At 40.2% G+C, this 18,023-nt stretch overlaps 1 protein-coding gene across 3 annotated transcripts in view; it reads left to right on the top strand.

Moving 5' to 3' along the window:
• CABCOCO1 (ciliary associated calcium binding coiled-coil 1) overlaps positions 1 to 18,023 on the top strand; it is a 59,692-nt gene that overhangs the window by 26,560 nt on the left and 15,109 nt on the right. The window lies entirely within an intron of this gene.

Below are 18,023 nucleotides of genomic sequence, written 5' to 3'. Positions count from 1 at the left end.
GCAGTTTGATCACTGCCTTAGTGTGGTTAGTCACGAAACTGACCACAATCCAAATGGGAAAGTAGAATTTGCACAGCTTGCCTTTTCTGCCACAGGTGCTCCCACTGCTGAGGAGGCAATCCATTTCTTAAGAGCAGCTAATATCTTTGGCAGTGGGAACTGATATGACAGAAATTGCAGATAGAGCTCCAACTGCATACATGGGTCTGTCCTGTTCACATATCACACCTTTGGACTGCACTTCTATTTTTAAATGATAAAGCTGCATATACTTTAAATATGTGAAACACATGATTCCCCCCTCCCCAGAGACTTTTAAAATGATCTCTTCCTAAAAATTATGGCTTGAACTATTTTTTTTAGCCAATGAGAAGGCAGCTTTTAAGGGAGCAAGCAAGTAATAAATGTCACTACTACCCTGCTGAGTGCTAACCATCATAATTCAGTTTGTCTAACGAGAAAAAAAAGCCATTGCAAAAGAAAACTGTCAGACTATGAATGTCAAACTCTTTCGAGAAGGTATAACTTGGCATTTAGCTAGCAACAGGTAACATTTGTCCAGTAACAGTCAAGTTTCTTTAATGGTTTAGCAGGGAATGCCTTCTAGAAATAATTTGCCATTGAAATAAATCCAGTGGGGTTTTTTTTGCGGGATGGGACCCGAAATCCAATCTGGACAGTGTCTCTTATTTGGCTAATTTTACTAAAGAGCAGCTAGGGCTTTGAGGGGAACACCTGCCATGTTGTTGTTGTTTAGTTGTTTAGTCGTGTCCGACTCTTCGTGACCCCATGGACCAGAGCACGCCAGGCACCTCTGTCCTCCACTACTTCTCGCAGTTTGGTCAGACTCATGCTGGTAACCTCGAAAACACTATCCAACCATCTCGTCCTCTGTCGCCCCCTTCTCCTTGTGCCCTCCATCTTTCCCAGCATCAGTGTCTTCTCCAGGGAGTCTTCTCTTCTCATGAGGTGGCCAAAGTACTGGAGCCTCAGCTTCACGATCTGTCCTTCCAGTGAGCACTCAGGGCTGATTTCCTTCAGAATGTATGCGTTTGATCTTCTTGCAGTCCATGGGACTCTCAAGAGTCTTCTCCAGCACCATAATTCAAAAGCATCAATTCTTCGGCGATCAGCCTTCTTTATGGTCCAGCTCTCACTACCATACATCACTACTGGGAAAACCATGGCTTTAACTATACGGACCTTTGTTGGCAAGGTGACGTCTCTACTTCTCAAGATGCTGTCTAGGCCTGTCATTGCCCTTCTCCCAAGAAGGAGGCGTCTTTTAATTTCGTGGCTGCTGTCACCATCTGCAGTGATCAACACCTGCCATATCAGGCAGAAAATCCTCCAGAATCCTCAGGAATCCATTTCCTTCTATGGCAAACCATTTCAGTAGCTTCAACACCCATGGATAAAGTCACTAAAATACTGATCCTCAGCTGGAAATTATCTGCGCTGTACAAGGGAATATAGCCCCCACTTCAAATTGTCAACATCCTGTACAGTTTAGAAAAGCACATTCAAGAATGTGGTCTGGTACATGTACTCAGCTTATGGCATGTTATGGTAGTAGTGAAGTCATGAGCTCTCACTCCACCCCATAAACAAGGTGGCCCAAGCATGAATTTTGTAGTCCCCAGAACCAGCATTCTGGGAGTCTACAGCATCAAATCCAAGATGACCTTCATTAGATCAGTCAGGACAGTGGGGTGGCAGAATTCCCAGTTTCTGTCCCAAGTGCTCAACACAAGGCACAAATACTCTGGATTAGTACAGTTGTACCTCGGAAGTCGAACATTACATAACTTAAGTAAAGTGGTACCTCGGGTTAAGTACTTAATTTGTTCCGGAGGTCTGTTCTTAACCTGAAACTGTTCTTAACCTGAAGCACCACTTTAGCCTATGGGGCCTCCCGCTGCTGCTGGGCCACCAGAGCATGATTTCTGTTCTCATTCTGAAGCAAAGTTCTTAACCCGAGGTACTATTACTGGGTTAGCGGAGTCTGTAACCTGAAGCGTATGTAACCTGAAGCGTATGTAACCCGAGGTACCACTGTAATTATGTGACACATGTAACTGACATTCATTTCCATGCAAATGAAACTTCTAAACAATGTAAAGAAAGTCATTAATGACATTTCATTTACGGACTTAAAACAACAACAGCAATGTGAATAAACACCAGTCATAGTGATTTGACCGATTTCCGTTCTGGACCACAGACAAACACTCCAACTGCAGCAGTTTCCACTTTCGTTTCCATTTTCACTGGAATTCTCTGACACACCTGTCTCCCAGTACCTTACAATCTTTTAAGCAGGTTTAATTTAACATCCTTACTGATATTTTTTTGTCTCTGGACCAAATTCTAGTTCTTGGAGAGGGGGGACTGACATTTGACAATCTAATAAATTGTCGGGGCAGGTTAACTGCAGGAATAAAATTGTTCATCTTCACATGTTCTGGGACATTTTAAGCATGTAAACACAGAAGACCTCTGGGGATCCAAAGAGCCCATGGATTGTAAATGTAGGCCATGGTCCTAATCACACAGTGGGACTTACTTCTGAGTAAACATGCATAGGAGTGTGCTGCACACTGAGAATAACTGTTCCGCATCTACCCAGGAAATGCTTGCTTCGAGCCTTGGCATTCATTTCTGTCTCAGGTACAGAATTTGCTTATTTAATATAACATTGGCTTAGCCTACTTATTCACAGAGCACAAATGGAGGAATGCTGAATGCAGACATTCAGCAAAGCAATTTCCATTAACATATGTCAGATCTCATAACAAATGTTTACATTGCTAAGACATTAATTGCATAGAAGCTTTTATTATTTTCTGTTGGGGGGGGCTCAGCTAATTTATTTTACTTAGGGTGATGTATTGCTGCGTGCCTGGGGTGGGGGGAGTTTTGGGAACATTTACAAATGCAGCCTTGATGGTTACATGTTCATGCTGTTCTTGAATGGAACAAGCCTTAAAAAAAATTGGAATGGTGTTTGCTTTGAAACGTTTCCTAATAAAAAATAATGTGGTTGGTAAATGTAGTTTTATCCCTTCTTGCTTCAATCAGTGTGATGGAATAATCAACCTTTTACGGCCCAGCTGACTGGATTTCTGAAGGAATTTCATACCTTGGACACAGTCCACAGAAACCTCTGTGCACAAGTTCCAATGATATGAGTTTATTTTCAAACTCTCAAGAGCAGAAAAAGTTTCCAGAGCATTCTGCCCAGGGCTTAGAGATGTCATAGAGTCAGATTGCAAGGGGTGTGTGTAATTTTTTATATATAATATTACACGTGCTCTGTCATTAAATTTATAGTCACCCGATATCATACGCTGGAGTTACCTTTGCAAAATAGTAACTATTTACATTAACTTATTTCTGTCTTGAGTATAACCATACTTGGACTCTCTCCAACCCTGATTTTATTTCATTTGGAATATATCACTTGTTCATGTGAATTTGTTACAGGAAAAGTTGTTCCCCCCTGTTCCCCAAATTGGCTGATTAGAAAGCCTTACTTAAAAGGAGTTAGTTTGAAAATTAGAAGCTGAAGCTGGGTTGTTGTGGGTATTATCCGTGTGTTGCTTTCAACAAGTCTTCATCTGGTACTTTTTTCTTGTGCAAGAACTCTTCATTAATTTTTTTTAATCCCAGTATATGAACTGAGATCTTCTGAACTGGGTTGTTGACTGATGTGCCTAGCATGGAGCTGGAAATATGCATACTTAACATTGTTCGGACAAACAGAAGCAATATGGCTAGGTTGTGTTTAGTTGGGAAGTAAATGAAAATTAGAGTGTGGTGATAAACACCTCCCAGGGAACACCTACGTAATAAGTTACCTGCCCCCAAAATATTCTAACTGGTTTCCACACCAGCAAAGACTATGGAAATATAATGGTTCATTTTTACTTAAATGATTATATGTGATAAGAGTAAACCCTGATTTAATGTAAAAACAAATACATTTTGACATTTTGATGATGAGATCATCTGCAGGGTGAAAAAAAAAAGCTTGTGTACATGAGCTGTGCTAATTCTACAATAAAGCCACATCTTGGGATCACCATAATTTCACCCCCTCCAAAAAAAACCCTTCTGATATACACACATTGTTCTGTATTAATATTCACAACACTTATTAAATATTCACTTCAGCGTATAATTATTTTTACAAACTAGAAAATACATTTTTTATCTTTATATATCAGAAATCTCTGCATTGTTCTCATAACAAAGTCTCACTTCAAGCTATATTTACCTACAGCTGTGGGTGATTCCAGAGTAAGCTAGCTGGTACTGTGCTATCCAATTACGTGCAAGTCAATGGGCATTTTCCCATATTAGCTGAAAATTATTGTACCAGCAATGAGTTACATTTAATGTGAAAATAGAGGTCATACCCACTGCATAACTACAGCTGGGAAATGAGTGTGTGTTACTATTTAAATTGCTACCATATGGTTAGCCCTGTAATATACATCTGTATATTTATGAAACTCTACCTAAGGAATTATTTATATTTCAATAAAAAAGATAAGATATATACAATGAGAACACAGACTATTAATATGAGCTCGCTCTTTGAAACGAAAGAAATATTCAGAGTTAAATATTTGTGGTTTGTTAATCCGGGTACATTTGGCATAGGGTTTGGACTGACTGAATAATCAAAACACAAGACAATGGAAACATTTAGCAATGCTAAGAGAAGGAGTGGCATGTAGAAACCCACGAGTTTCAAACCCGCTTTGAGCATGCTCTTAAAGCTCAGAGCAGAAACTCTCCTCCATGTTTGTCTTCTAATTAAAGAAATGAATTTTATAGAAAGGTCAGTGAGTTCAGAATTTGAGCTGACTTTTCCTGTGTTTGTAGTTGACACAGTCTGGGAGAGAAACAAGAGACCATGATATTGCCAGTGTCCTAGTTTTGAACTGCCCATCCTGAAGCAGAAAGGATGCTAATAACACAGTGCTATTTTGTCTCCACCTCTGCTCACCAAGGGCAAGATGGTTTGAGCATATAATGCCAATCCTAGCCCGACTCCACTGACGGTTTCTGGGCCCAATTCAAAGTGCTGGCTTTGACCTACTAAGCCTTAAATGGCTCAGGTCTGTAACACCTCAAGGACTGCGTCTTCCCATATGAACTGACTCAGACCCTGTGATAGACATCTGAGGCCCTTCTTCATGTACTTCCTCCATGAGAGGTCTGGAAGCTGGCAACACGAGAACTGGCCTTTTCTGTGGTGGCTCCCTATTTGTGGAATGCTCTCCCCAGGGAGGCTCACCTGGTTCCTTTGTTGCATATCTTTAGGTGCCAGGCAAAAACATTCCTCTTCTCCCAGGACTTCAGCTAATTAAACAATCTATGATCTTTTAAATTGAGAGGTATTGTTTTTGTTTGTTGAAGGGTTGTGTAGAAATTGAATAAATAATAATAATAAGTTGTTATTGAGAGATGTGTCTGTCAAGGAGAATGGAGCGTGTTGTAGTTAATTCAAATAGTTTTGGGGCACTAGATGTATGGCAGTGGGGAGACATGCAATCAAATGGGTTGGGAAGACCACCTAGAGCTCTCCTTGCTCCCAATTTCTTTCCCGACTTGAATGATGTGGCCTCCACATCTGTCAGCTCCTCTGTCTTGGCCTTGCTGCTGGCGAACAAGAGGTTGACCGAAAAAGAAAGACTGCTTTCTTCCATGACTTGATTCTGGAGAAGCACACAGACTTGGCCTGCACTACCAAAATTTGGCCAATACGTACTGATCAGCTGGGTTTGTCACCCAAAAGCCATCTTGCATAAGTAATTGGGCAGTTGACACGGGGAAATTCTTCTGTATTGAGTCCCTTGGCTTTCTTAGCACATTTGGTACAGTGGACCATGTTTGAGGAAAGCTGAGCTACAGAACTCCTTGCAATATGGAGAACTCTGTAGCAAACAATTTAGCAATTTTGAAAGGTGGATAAATTGGTAGAAAGGTGATATATGTAATTGCCAGCTGATTATGCCACCATCTGCTGCCATTTTGTGACAGGCACCACCATTTTGTGACTGGTGGGCTTCTGTAATTGACAGCTCTCAGGTGAACTCTGAGTAGAAAGGAACCCTAAGGTAGGTAGAATGCTGCTGCTGTGCATTTTTAATTTAAAATAATGAATTCGATCGTGCAAGTATTGCTTTTGCACTTGTACATATTCTTCAGGTCTCCTTCTTTATACAAACGGGGGAAATGCAGGTGAAGAGGTCACTTGTCCAAAGTTCTTCAAATTCCTGTTTAACATTTTCACACAGTTTTCCTCACTGCATTATTCATGGTGTCCATTTATCATTGTAATTCTTCAATGTTATTCAAGCAGTTCCCTTAATGGTCCTTCATTTGTTCTAATAGAAACCACTTGTTAGCTTTTGAATCTCTACAGGATTTTGGATTCCTATTTCAAGCGTTTACATAGAGGAAAGACTAAATTAACCCATAATGATTGTTCTTCAAAGAGAATATTTAATGGAATTATTCTTTCACCTGCCTCTGTTATTGGAGATCTGTAGGTGTGTGTACGTGCTCATTTAAATTTTGAGTACAGTCGAAATTGGTTTAAAAAGTGATATTGCATAAAGATTAAGTTGCTCTTCAGAAATTTCTTACCAGAGGGCACTAGAGTGCCCTCATGTGGGAGTTTCAGAAACATCTTTCCCATTGCTCTCTCTGGAAATGCTTTTCCGTCAAAATGCCTGTCAGATACGTGCCTTGAGGATATTGTATTTGTTTAGAAATTTACTCTTTGGAAAAAGACAAAGCGTTCATTCCAGAGCAATGGGTCAGGAATCTTACTTTGCTTATAATTCTGTTTCTTAAAACTCTTCTATCTGGGTATTATAAATCCTTCTGAATCAGAAAATCATCCTCCTTTCAGAGATGCTCAGGATGAATTAATTGCACAGGGGGGACAATCAAAGGCATGCTTCAGACTTATATCTGCTTTTCCTAGCTACTATTTAATACAACTCATGGCACTAAAGTGGCAAAAAGGACAGGTTAAATTTGACTTGGCATTCCAAACGAAGAATTTCTGTTGTTTGGGAATAATCCTCATTGGGACAGGTAACTAATAAAGGGAGTAAAGATTGCATGAATAAAAATAATTTTTCAATAATAAAATGGGCTTGGGATTGTTTTGATTTCATTTATTAGACTCGCAGATCACTTTAATATAGTCTCAAAGACATTTACAGCCTATATATGTATACTATGATAAAAACATATTATACAGTGTATAGTATCTGTACAGTAGCTGTTTTAAAACACACACTAAAAGATTGAGGAACTGTAGCAACAATGTAAATAAACCCGCCCCAGAAGGATACCACAATCAACAGTATCAAAAACCAGAATGTTGTCAATTAATACAAACAGGGACACAGGTTATCCCTGACGCAGGTTATCTCACTACTGAAGCTGGGCATAAAGTCCTGTTGCCATGAATCTAGAAATACTGAAATGTTGATGTTGTAGAGGTGGTTGAAAATGGGTTAATGCTGTGGTCGTAGAGATTGTGAGGGAAAAGCCAACTAAAGTTGCTTGTGACACTGAAAACAATAGGATTCCAGTCAGTTATGGTCCACAAGCTTCACTGACTAATAATAATAAGCCATTGGTAAATTTTATTAATTTCAGCTTCAGGCAGTTTATATTAAGCAAGCTTATAAGCACTAAGGGAATAATCATGTTTGACAAATGCAACTTGAATGTATTTTTTTTTTTTAATATTTTAAATCTGAAGTGCAGTACAATGGAAAATAGTATCATTGCCTGAAGTGATTTATGTTGCCGTGTCTCTCTCCCCCGCCCGCCCCCCTCGGCCCAACTTGCAGGATACAAAGCAAAATACAATGAAGGTAATAAATGTCAAGGGCATTCAATAGAATCATAGAGCTGGAAGGGACCCTGAGGGTCATTTGGTCCAACAACCTGCAATGCAGGCATTTGAAACTGGACAGTTGGAGTGGGCCGTGCTTGGGAGAGGACTGAAGTGGATCAGGCTTCATTCCAGTCCGTCCCTGGCCTATAAAAGGCTGGCTGCGCCAAACCTCTGGACCACAGTTGGCCAAAGAACAACATGCCCGTTCCACCTTTTTTATGCTGTGGTTTTTGTATACTAACCATCCTTCCTAGTGCATTGTGTTCCTTGGCCTTGCTGTAGCTTAACAATGGTTGCCGTTTTCTGAACTCTGTCCCAGCTTCTGCCAACCTAGCAGTTTGAAAGCATACGAGTGCAAGTAGATAAATAGGTGCTGGGAAAGATTTCTGCCTGAAACCCTGGATAGTTTTCCAGTCAGTGTTGGCAATACTGAGCTAGATGGGCCAATGTGTCTGACTTGGTATATACCAGTTTTGCGGGAAAGTAAATGGCATTTCCGTGCGCTCTGGCTTCCGACAAGGTGTTCCGTTGCACCAGAAGCGGCTTAGTCATGCTGGCCACATGACCCGGAAAGCTGTCTGTGGACAAACACCGGCTCCCTTGGCCTGAAAAGCGAGATGAGTGCCGCAACCCCATAGTCGCCTTTGACTGAACTTAACTGTCCAGGGATCCTTTACCTTTTACCTTTTTTTTACCCCAGATGCAATGTTACCTTTTTTCATTGGGTTGTATGTCAGTTCACCAAGAGGCATGATTCATGGAGAATGCAAATTCCGTCTAGGAAATCTGCTCCTTTGCAAAAGCTGGATAAAAGGGAGGAAGTAATCTGTGATTAAATTTGAGAAGAGAGTAGAATGTTTCAGTCTTAAGCATTTACATTGTTTCGCAGGGTAGAGTCCCTCACGAGGTCAAGAACAGAAGATGGAGCGGAATTGTTTTGGTTGCTAGCTTCTGTCTGATAAAGGCAAGAGTGATGCCTTGAAAAACATTTCTAAAGGCGAAATGTAGGGATAAAAGTTATTTAGTAGGCTGTTAATGCCTGCTCTGCATATCGGCTCCTTTTCACAGAAGAGAGGATGGGGCATCAGCAATTTCAGTTCTTCAAGTTTAACAAGAAGTTTAATCTCTCGCAAAAAAAAAAAAATGCTTTGTTAGGCTACATTCATTTGCTACATTTTGGATTCAGTATGAAAATTCCGTTCAGAGGGTATGCTTTTATGTTTTCCCGGTGAATATTCATGAAGTGTACGTGTGAGTATTTTGGATTCCTCAATAAAGGGATTTCATTTCGAGGAAAGGGCTTCTGATCTTTAGAAACAAAATAAACTTGAGAAGATGTAATATTGGGATGGCAGCTGGGTTTCTCAGTTAACAGTACAATTATACATGTCTGAAATAAGACTCTTCGAGTTCAACAGGGCTTATTCCCAGGTCAGTGGGTATAGGATTGCAGCCAATATTGTCACTGACTTGCAACGATTTCCAAAAATGACTGATTCAACAAAACGAGTGGTAGAATTATGTTGCTTGGGGAATTATGTTGTTTGGGGAATTGGTACAAGGGCACAGGATTTGGGGTCATCCATAAAATTATATTATGCATTGATTGATTGATTGATTGAGTGATTATTTCCCCCTTGCTTAATATACTAAAAATATTTCTAAGCAGTGTACTGAAGCAACAATAGACAACTTACAGTATTACAAAAATGCACAGTTACATATAAAAAAGTTACATCAATACAAAGTTACTAATATATATAAATCAATATCAATCCATTTGCCTTCCTGACACACCCTCCCTCTTGTCCTCTGGGTCCAATCTCTCAGCTCACCCACAAAAGTCTCACAACGAGAAGAGCTCCTGGAAACAGCGGACATCACTCTAGTCTCTCAATCTAGATTTGTTTTTTATGGGCAGGCCCAAGGTGGAAGGTACTTCCTCATCCTTCCCACAGGTATGTCCCATTCAGCTGCAGCCTCCGCTCCCGGTTCCAGGTATAGCAGGTTTGTTGAGTTTCCCATGGGCTCCACAGGATGGGGAAAGGGCCACTGCTCTACCTGCTCCACTCGCAACTTTCTTCACACTCTGTCCTTTTCTCCTCCTCCAGATGCTTAGATGAGGGAGGCATCAAGATTGTGACAAAGTATTGGGTATTAGCTAAAACCAAGCATAAGATGACAAGGGGTTGGAGGTGCTGTTTAAAAGAGCTTTAGTGTGTGATAACGTTTTATGGATGATCTCATTTCACTGTTGGGACCTCGTTTTGAATTTCTCCTATTTCGGTTGATTTCAAGGGGGTGGGGGTGGCAGACAGAAGACAGCTTGCTAGCTATGCTAAATGACTACAGATGCCAAGCAGGGTCATTTTGTGAACAGTTCGACTCCCTTAAGCACTAATCCGTGAGCTGTCTGCAAAAATAGGAAACAATAGAATTGGTGAGTTTTAAATAACTTCCTGGTAAGGGATCTGTCCTGGAAATTTTCGTTTTGAGTGTTTCCAAAGCCCCTTTTACAGTTTTGATGTCTTGTACAGGGGAAGATGTGAAAAAGAAGCTAAAAAAATTTATGTTTATGTTGAGCGGATTCCAACATTGCCAGTTTTTTCTCCCCCACTCCGCTGTTCTGTTTTGCTCAGCATCCGTCCTGAAGAATTGTTCTGGAGAACATGGAAGTTTGCTCACTATTTTGTGACTCTTTTGTTTGTCCTAATAACAATGTTATCCTACAGTGGCTTTTGGATTTTTCCAAAGAGGAACCTAGGTAGCTGCATTGTGGAGCTAGACCATTGGTCCATCTAGTTCAATATTATCTGCACTGGCCTGCAGCTGCTCCCCCGCGGTTTCAGTTAGGGGACATTCCCAGCCTGCCTAACTGGACCTGTGGTCAACTGAACCTTCTGTATGCAGAGCAGATGTTCCCCCACTTTGCAACAGTCCAAATGGATCAAAGCAGTTGCCCGTGTCTCATAATTTTCGCTAAGGAACCACATTGCATGAGACTCAATAGACCTCACAGTGTAGCTCTAGTGGTATATCTGTAAAGGGGCAAGTCTCAGTCTGTTAACTTTTTCACATAGTTCCTGTTTATTCTCACTTTGGCTTTAAGACTGTCCGCGTTTGACCTGTATGAAGGATGTGTGCTTGATCCTGTAGTGTTTACAGTGCAAAAAGTAACATGAGCCTCAATACTATGGTCCCAGTTTTGTGTAACTTCCTTCAAGTTGAGGTCAGGCAGGCCCCCTCCCTGTTGAATGTCTGGCACTTACTGAAGACTTGTTTTTATTCCAGTAGGCAATTTTTAATTGAATTTTGATTTTGAGTTTTAACTTGTTTTAGCCTTATTGTTTTGGGTCTTCTGTACACCACTTAGAGATGACTGTGGTATACAAGTGGTATACAAACTCATGAAATAAAATTATTAACCGTTCAATGAAAACTAGCAACCATATGGCACAATAGTTCTCTACGCTTTGGTAAAATATATTTCAAATAAGACGGCAGTAAAACTTTAGGTTGTCAGGAAAGAGATCATTTCAAAATATTATATACAATACTTTGCCAGTACTTCTTTGCTTCTGGGCACATCCACCAACAGTGAATGAAGTTTGCCTTCCCCATTCCCCATTTCCATCCTCTTATCTTCAATCAAATCTTAATTGCATCCATGATTTTGCAGAATTCTCACAATGATACAGAACAAACTGCATAATTGTTCAGATTTGCCCAGATAGAATTCCCAAACTTCTTGTGGCAGCTTTCCCCTCTACCCCCAACATTTCTTCCCATTCACAAACATCTTCAGCTTGTCTATTTTGCCTCTTATCACATAGCATTTGATAGATCTTAAGACGGCAGTCTTCTCGGTTTTCTCCTATGTTTCTTTAAGTAGCAAAAAGAGAGTAAAACTATTCCTCATAGAGCAAGCTTTGCTTTCCATCACCAGCACCCTTTCGTGGAAGCAGGATAAGATGATGTAGCTAGCACCGAAACACTAAGAACAAGGACAAAATCAAAGCAAGTCTCTTCGGAGCGTTCTGCATTCTTACTTCTTCTAAGTTATTTCAACATCACTCATCCTTATTTAGAGAGAATTAAAATTAGCCCAAAGCTACACTTATCCATTATTATTTCTTCCACAAAAAAGGATTCATAATTTATAATAAATTAGCACAATTGCTGTTGGTACACATCAGCTCTTATTTTTTTCCCGTTCTCACAGCTGAGCATCTCACTGGGCTGTCACATTTTCCATAAAAGCAGCCTTTATGCGGTAGATCTGCTTCTGATTAAATCTGACATTTTGTTGGTGCGCTAGTTGAGGTCATGCTGCATGTATAACAATTGCAATTACACCAGAGTCCCCTTTAGCTGAACTTCTTACAAAGTAGTAAATGTCTTTTTCCAAGTACAACAAAGAATTGGATATGGAAACCCACTCTCATACTGAAAAAAAATCAGTTACAGTGATTCATTTTTTTGTAGTAAATAAAAAAAAATGTCTTATTTAAAAGAGATCGGGTTGGTGGGGCTTACTGCATGCGTGAATCATAGAGTTCTCATAGACATTCATGAGAAAACATTCATTATGTTCAATTTTTTCAGCAGCCACAACATTTCTTTTAAATGATATGTCTACAATTTGATTTGAAGATGGACAGGGAAAACTTCAATTAAAAGCTTAACACAGATTGCAGAGATAACTTGCTACATGGTCTAGATCAGGGTTTCCCAAACTTAGGTCTCCAACTGGTTTTGGACTACAATTCCCATCATGCTGACCACTAGTCCTGCAAGCTAGGGAGAATGGGAGTTACAGTCTGAAAACAGCTGGAGACCTAAGTTTGGGAAACCCTGGTCTAGATTCTTCTTCAGTGCAGACGTTGTATCTGGGTCATTCCATGCCAAATCACCTGATTTTAATATTCTACCGTGCTCTCACGTCTCAGATTTTGTTCAGTTTTTTTGTTCAGTTTTTTTGTGTACATACCTATGAGATAACCTCAAATTAATTTTTAAAGATTTTTTTGGTCTCAGGAGAATTTTTTTTTAATTCCGATTTTCACACGATTTAGGCTAATCCAATTTCTGCGTCAAGTTTAGGAAAAACCTCCTGTTCTGCATATTTTTCAACCAATTGGGCTTATTTGGGTCTCAAAATAAAGCTAGTTTTGGTCTCTTTCAAAATAAGGTATAAAAATGGCATTAAGTGCCACAGAAAAGGGTCGTCGACCATTCAAAGTGAATTTTAGTCATTTTCTATCTTGGTAGGTTTGATAAGCCATAGTGCACAAGCAACAACTAACACATGTATCATACTTTTTTTTTTGGTAGAATGGGCTAACCATGAACTGGTTGTGTTTTAAAAATAAGGGGTGTTTTTGGTGGTTATAAAATATTTAAAAATTAAGTTTTATTAATTATTTAATAAAAAAAATACGTCTTGGAACCTTTGTTCATTTTATGGTGTAAAACACTTCTTCTAGACAGCTGTGTAGAGGAAAGGGATGCTAAAGTTCAGTTCATGCATCCTCCTGGTTCTTCACTGACATATTTTTGGCCAACTAAGAATGACTACTGCTGGGTGCCCTGTGAAAATATAATCAGAGATGTTCCAGTTCCTTCATCATCAACTGTAAGCAAATTATGCTTCAAGTTGTGTAGAAGTGTCGACACTGGAGCCAGGAACACCCAACTCAGGATTAAAGCAGTGGAGATAGAGACCCCAACCCAACAGAAACTCCTCATCCCTGATGATTAAAAGGCACATCTACTGAGAGACCCGTTCAATAGCTGAGCTATTGAAGTGAAGTAACTCCATCCCAGTGGGCTTCCAAAGTCCATGGCTGTTATGGAGGAAGCACTCTTGGGTGATGAGCTCATCAGTATCTGACTTTTGGGACTCAGCACCTAGGACCTTGTAGGTCAGACTTGAGCTCTGAGGCATGTATGCTGTTCCCTGACTACTCCAAATATCAGGATTCCTAGGCAGGCCCATTCTTACTCACAAGACAGAATTCCTACATCCAAGTTTGCACATAACCTTCTTGAAAGTAGAGTAGGAGATCTATAAGGAAAACTTATTGTGACGAGAAGAAAATAAAGACAATCTAGCATGTCACTCTTATAGTTGCTCGGGTTATTTGGTCCTCTGTTTGATACGTCTGAGTGAAACCTGACAGAGCCTTGAAATTTAAGGTTAAAATGCCTGTGTTTCAACTGAGGGAACATTCCCAATGACCATAGGGATGCATCCTGGTCTCCAATAACTTGGGGACAAAGTGTTCCCCGTTCACGGTTTGCTGTGCGTTGTGTTCTAATGTGCTGAAATTGAAATAAATGCAAGCTTATGAAACCTGGTTAATACCCTTTATATTGAAGACTTGGCTCACACTTGCTTAAAGCCATCCTTTTAAAGTCCGTGTCATACGTAAAGTTGTTGTTGTTTTCCTAGAACACATATTTCAGTCAAGATGCTTGAGTTATTCCCCAATAGATATTCCCCAATTATTAGTATTTTAAAATTCCACTCAGCTTTTCTCCTAAATGCGATTGATCACTAGATGGAGACAAAACAATTTACCTTTACACATTAGAAGATTTACAGATGGTAATCAGATCCACCAGCTGCTGCCCACTTTTTTTCTGGGCAATTTGCCAACTTTACTGGCAGCATGTTGACTTGGAAGCTGATAGTGTGACTCAGTTTGATTGAGATCTTATGTGATGATTTTTATTATAAATTTTGGTTGTAATGTTACTGGGTTGGGTGGGTGGTTTTTTTTTGTTTTTTTAAAAAATCATAGATCCAATATACATATAATGATCAAAGGGGGCTGCTGCTTTCCTGTAGGAAATGTCTAATTTAAAGATACCAGATTATACATGGAATGTCATCAGCAATGGTTGGAGTCTGCTCTGACTTGTCCTGTTCTTATCAAGCTGGAATATTGAGGGGAAAATCAGTGGGAGAGGAAGGGTTGGGAGAGTCAATGGAAAAAGATTCTTAAAATCAGCAGCTCTGAGTTAATTAGAATATTGGTGCTTGAGTGGCTGTTCATTTTAAACATACATGCATTCAAGTGATGTGATGTTCCAGGAGTTAAGGGACAGGATAAGGCATTACTTTGGTGTCTATAACTCATTTCCATGAGGAAGGAGCTCATTTATCATCTTTAAATACAAAGCAGAGCAGGGGTTCCACTGGACATGATCTCAGGCATAGGGAGCTCTGCATCCAGTTTGGTTTACAACATACCATACTTTTCCGTCTATAAGGCGCCCCCATGTATAAGATGCCCCCTATTTTGGGGGGCTCAAATTTAAGAAAATGAGCAATTGGGGGGTGGAATGCCGAACCAAATATCACTCACCCAACTGGCAAACGCTAACAGTCGCAGCAACGCAAGCCAAATTGCCGAAGCGGCAGCCAATCCAAAGCAGCCCTTGATTCATCCTCTAATAGCCCACCCATTTGACAAAGCAGCCCTTGCAGCAGACACCATTCACCCACCCAATCGCTAGATCCTGCTTGCGGATGCAACCAATCACTCATCCCCACTCTGCATTACCAATGTATAAGATGACCCCCATTTTTTACTTTATTTTGGAGTAAAAAACCCTCATCTAATACATGGAAAAGTACGGTAATTTATTGGCGGAGTATACCTATAGGTATAAATAACACAGAAGATAATATTTGCATAATCAGATGGGCAAGTTTTTTTTCTTTAAGGAAAGCTTTCTGTCAGTTGAAGCATTTTTGTTGCTCATTTAGTTCTGCATGAACCATGTATAAGAGTGGGACCCATAAATTTTGCTCCTGTTAGGGAGACGCAGAGCGAAGCTCCCGTTTTATTGTTTGTATGGTGATGATGTGGCATGTATTGGGGTTGCATCCAATAAATCAGGCCAATGTAAAGTGGAAATTGCACAGCAAAGCACTTGCCAAGCGGATATTTTTGCATGTTCTCCTGCTCAGTTCTTGTACCTTCTTTGCTGTCCCTTCCTTGCTGGCTCTTTCTTCCATATTCAGTGTTGCCCCTGCTTACAGGTTCACAATTGCTGATTGATGGTTGGGCAACTCCAGATGTCCAGATGCAACTCCGTTGGGCAAACCACTTTAATTTCTTTTGCCTATCTCACAATTTTTAAATGCAGAATCCCTTAGATACAAGTCCCATTGAAATGTTGGATTCTTTCAGTGTAAAAATGATTAGGGTTAAACCCTGTGCTAACTACTTCTTCATCTCACCATGTCTCCTTTTCTTCACACTTGTGGCCTTGATGGGTTGGCATACCTGAGCAGTCTAGCCTCATGCAACTTCCGGTTGTTTCACCAAGAGAACACAGTAACTATTTTTGTTGGGATAGCACACAGCACTCTATTCATGATCTTTATCCAGTTCATATAGTCCTCAATAGTAGGGCTGGTTTCCTGAATTACATATTTTTTTGAAGGACAAGTGAGACCGGCAACAAAATGTTAAATGTGTGGAACATCCCTGTTTAGGACTCCAACCAACCAGCCATTCCGTTTTCCTTGGATATCCCATTCCCATCCCACCTGCTTTTTTATCTCCCTGCCCTCCTGGTCAGATTTGGCTACTGAGCATGCTTGGTCCTCACTGGATTATGTTTGAAGTTTTTTCTTCCTTAGGATTTTCCCCCAGAGCTGTGTTTTTTTCGGGTCCTTCTGAAAAACCTATGGTGCTGTCAAGCCTCCCTCTTCAGCCTGGATGGTACCATTTTGGGTATATAAGAATCAGAAAGCACTTTGAAGAATGACCTCTCTTTCATTCAGACATCCATATGAATGTAAAATCTCTTTTAAAAAATTTAAATCACAACTCCTGCCTTAATGTCATCCATGGTGTTGGTCAACGTAAATCTTAAATCCCTATCCTATTTGCTATGGAGGTGAAACTTGAAACATTGAGACTCATAACAGGCCTGCAGAGATTAGGCCGAATTATGTGAACATTTGGCTCCAGACAGAATGTCAAACAGAAAAATCTTTCATCTGATGTTCCCTCTGGAAGAATGGAAAGAGAGCCACTAAGCAGAAAAGGCTGAACACAAGCATTCAAACGCTCCGTTTCCTCACCCATTCCCAATTGCATCTGAAGCTTCATACTGTTTTTCTGCAGCATAGAACCTTTTCTCATGAATCTCAGCTTGAGGTTAAACCCTTCATGATTATGGGGATCTTGTTTAAACAAATGTCATCTCTCACGCTTTTAAGAAATGGAAATTAAATTACAGATGGCGAGGGATAAGGAGTGAAATGGCTGTGTTATGTAACAATTCACTTCAGGGGGAAACTATTTGGTTGAAGATGGTTATTGTTTCTTCCCACTCTTAGTTAAACACATTTTAAACACCCTGATTTAATAACATGATTTGCTGGCAGTTTTCAAAGCAAGTCACAGTAGAAACTATTTCAAGCCCAACAACGCTTGGAAATAACACTTTCCGATGCTGTCTAAGGCCTAATAAAAACAACACTTCTGGCTTCTGAATATATCACAGTTCCCATTTCCCCAGTTTTGCAGCTTCTATGGCTTGCCTGGTCTGGGGAGTTAGTTTGATAAGTTTTCTGTTGTCCTGCCTTGTTTAGCACCCGTTTAACTGAATTTCATCCAACTCACATGTTGGTCTCGTTTGATCTAAAATTGTTTATAATAGAACACACAGTTGGTTTGATTCATGTGTTACACTGGAGGCCACTAGTTCCTTGAGAAAAGTGGTTCATTTTAGATCTTCAACTGTGATATGGCGCTAAGGCTTTCAAACATTTTGTTAGTGAGCTGGTTGGTTTTTAGAAAGAACCCCCACCCAGATGAGCTTATATTTCCCTTACTGTGTTTTTACAAACACAAGTAACTCATAACTGGTATAACAATGCAGTGTGAATTTATGCCGTATTGCAGTAATTTTACCCTGGTTGCCAGATTCCCCCAGTGCTTTCACATTCATTGATGAATCGGGGTTGAGGCCATTGTGGTTTCTCCTGCCCGCCTTCCCCTTATCTGAACAGGATTGCACATAACTTCTGACCAAGAATCTTGGGAACTGTAGTTTTCCC

The sequence above is a fragment of the Podarcis muralis genome, chromosome 6 (genome assembly GCF_964188315.1).
Source record: "Podarcis muralis chromosome 6, rPodMur119.hap1.1, whole genome shotgun sequence".
NCBI lineage: Eukaryota > Metazoa > Chordata > Lepidosauria > Squamata > Lacertidae > Podarcis > Podarcis muralis.
This window is presented reverse-complemented; position numbering and strand designations above follow the sequence as displayed.